This window comes from Eschrichtius robustus, chromosome 2, assembly GCF_028021215.1.
Source record: "Eschrichtius robustus isolate mEscRob2 chromosome 2, mEscRob2.pri, whole genome shotgun sequence".
NCBI lineage: Eukaryota > Metazoa > Chordata > Mammalia > Artiodactyla > Eschrichtiidae > Eschrichtius > Eschrichtius robustus.
The window spans coordinates 90,502,645-90,506,081 of record NC_090825.1 but is presented as its reverse complement, the minus strand read 5'-3'; the positions used below and the strand labels follow the sequence as shown (position 1 = coordinate 90,506,081).

Here is a 3,437-nt window from a genome sequence, read left to right as displayed (position 1 = left end):
AACTTGGTTTTCATTGGTGTCCTTATGCCCTATGGGCATAATTACCATTTATTTCTGGAAAAATGATAAAGTATGAAATGCAAAAATATATTGATAGGGAAAATAGGAGGAAACATTTGAAGTAAAATTGTCCTAGGCATTCTGGTTACCTGGTTATATGGCTGCCGTCTAGGAAAAGATGAGCAAGTGGAATTTGCAGCTTTCATTGATCCCTTAGTTTCCTGATCAATTAGTTGAGCCATTTTAGTTACCAGTTTTAGAAACTTAATTCAAACTACCTTATGCAAATAATAAGAATAGAGTAATTTATTGAATCACGTAATAGAGAAACCCATGAGTAGAGCTGGTCAGACAGGTTAAGTTCTGGCATTCAAATATTATTTTCAGGATTTTCTCTCTCTTTCTCTCTTTCTCTCTATCTCTCTCACACACACACACACACACATACACACACACACACACACACACACACACATTCACTCACTTTCACAGGTAGGCCATCTCCCCATAGTTGCCAATAGTAGCTGAAGATTGCATAATCCTTTAATCTTTAACAAGGCCATCAGAAAAATAATTTATCTTTCCTAATACATAGATACATGTATAGATAAAATTCCTGGAATTTTGTTGTTTGGATCAACAGAGAATCTGTGCAACAGAGAACATAGTATAATCCCTTGAATGAAGGAGATAGTGGGTATTATCTATCTCCACCTCAACCACATGCACTGAAGCTACATGAGGGAAACATCCTCCAAAAAACACCAGAAGAAGAGGGATATGTGTGCTGTGAGGTAAGGTAAGATAAGATAAAACAGCAAAATCTCCACTAGGCTTGTGTTCCGCCAGCCACTAAGGGTTAACATAATGTCCTCAAGCAGTTACAACTCCAAAGGGGGATCCCAAACCTCAGAAAGTGTTGAGTGGACCATAGAAAATTACAGAGAATATAGCACTATGGTCTATAATTTAGGATTTTTATCTTCACACTTTTGAACTTGTTCCTCAAAAAGAGCAGTTTCATTCTGTAACTGTCCAGAGGACTCTGTGGGTCCTGCTGTGAGCTGCCCTAGAAATGGTGCTAAGAGAGCAGGGACCAGGTACCAAGAGAAGGACAAGGGAGGCTAGTGCCCCCAAAGATAGGATAGGCTGCTGCTGCCCTAGAGTTTTGATAATGGAACTCCCTGCCAGTGAAAGTCATTTCAGAGAAGAGCCCTTGCAGATGGGAGCAGGTGTTGGGAGCCTGTGTCAGGAGCTACTGCCAAGAGCAACTGCCAAAGTTGCTGCTGGGAAGCCACTTTGGGAGCAGAAGGAAAAACTGTCAAAAATCTTAGCCACCTTTTTTTTTCCCCATCTAAACTGATGTTTAGTTTTAAATTCTTCACTCAGGGGGGCAAACCCCACAACAACAACCAAACACTTCTTGACAGCCAGCGTATGTTTATTTCACAGGTGATCTACAGGCGCCATGTTGTGTGCACCTGGGGAATTACTACCTGCTTTTGGATAATAAGATACAAGATACTAGTAGCTGACCTTTGATCTCAGAACTGCTAAACATTCTTTTGAAGAGTTGATTTTTTAAAGTTCTTCTTTATCTTTTATTTAGCCATCTTTATCATACCACTGTAAGTAAACACAAGGGTCTAGCGTGAGGGTAAGATCATTGTTCTTTCTAAATACCATGTATTTATATCAATATCTAATTGATATGTAAACACAGATCTCAGAAGACTATATATTTCTATGTATTCCACTCCACAGTAAAGAATCAAATTCATTCCCTTCATCACTCACTCAGTTAATATTTATGTACCCCCTCTCAGCAAAAGATGAAATAAAAATGTAAACTTCATATTTCTGATGTGATTGCCATCTAGTAGAGGAAAGAAGTATGTAAATAAATGTTTAGAAAACAACTGTAACAGGAATACTTGCAAATTGTTGTCTGGAGAAGCTCAAGGGACAAAGCTGCCTTTGCCCAAAGAACTTGGGTAAAGCTTTACTGAAGATGACACATTTCATCTGATCTAAATGAATGGAAGGCCTAGCAATTCTAACAGGAATGCAAACCTACTGCAGAACTGGGAATCGCATTTCATATTTTAAAGTGTCACCTAGGAAAAGAGGGTTGTGTATATTACAATTTAAATGAAGAAATAAGGTAATTAGGTCTCAGAAGTGTACAGGCTAAATGCCAGATGAATGTTTTGGAAAATATATTTAGTGGACTAAAGGAATATTTCAAATGCTTAATATGTACTTCATAAATATGTACAGTTTCCTCCCAAAGTTTGATATGGTCTATTCCTAGATGATGTGAATTAAAATTAACAGATATAACTGATTTTATCTTTTACTTTTCTAGCCTCTGTTCCTTCTCACTCACTATAATTTTCCTAGCTTTCTTCTCCTGAAGTTCATAGCAAGCAGGAGAAACAAGGTCCCATTGCCTGATTGTTACCATTTACGAAACTATTACTTAGTAAATAACAGATTCTCAGCATTTGCTGAAAGTTATTATGTCATAGGCACTATACTATGTAATTTACAGATATTAAATTATTTAATTCTTTTAAAATACTGTAAGTAACATAGAACTGAGCCCATTTTTTAGTAAAGAGACTGAAGTTCAGCGACTTTAACCAAGTATCACATAGCTAGTGGGTGGTGATGTTACCACCCTAGCCAGGCTCTCTAGTTTCCGGTGATTTCAACACTAAGGGAATTGGAAAATGTAGTGTAAATTTCTTTAAGAATAGTTGTTTTGCCTTTCTGCGCGAGCACTCATCGTGGTGCTACCAGACGCACCCTCAACATTCAGAACGACGCCAGCGAGTTCATGGACCTGTGCATGCCGCGGAAATGCTCGGCCAGCTACCGCATCATCGATGCCAAGTACCACGCGCCATCCAGATGAACGTGGCCGAGGCTGACACGGTGACAGGCACGTTCAACGGCGAGTTTAAATCCTACGCTATCTGCGGGGCCATTCACAGCATGGGTGAGTCAGATGATTCCATTCTCCGACTGGCCAAGGCTTACGGCATCGTCTCAAAGAACTTCTGACTGGAGAGGATCACAGATGTGGAGTATTTGCCATAAATAAATAGTGAACACCCACAAAACAAAACAAAACAAAACAAAACAAAACAAAGAATATTTGTTTCAAGATGACTATTTTAGTACTTTCGTAGCTCAAGAAGAATAATTTTGTCCTCCCAAATATTTTTCCCAAATCATAGAATGCCTTAATATCATGATAAGTTTCATGCTTATTTTTCCCCAAACATCTAAAGACACGACTAAAACTAATGTCATGCAGAAATATTTTAGTGAATCACAAATCAACATAGATCCCAGATAACCAAATACTAACTCATCCTCCAGTAGATCAGGTGTATGCCTGAATATGGAAGCCAGGACATCTTTGTTGT

At 38.5% G+C, this 3,437-nt stretch overlaps 1 pseudogene; it reads left to right on the top strand.

The window, feature by feature from the left end:
• The first annotated feature begins 738 nt into the window (after positions 1-738).
• Positions 739-3,075, top strand: LOC137758896 (small ribosomal subunit protein eS21 pseudogene; annotated as a pseudogene).
• The last annotated feature ends 362 nt before the right edge of the window (positions 3,076-3,437 follow it).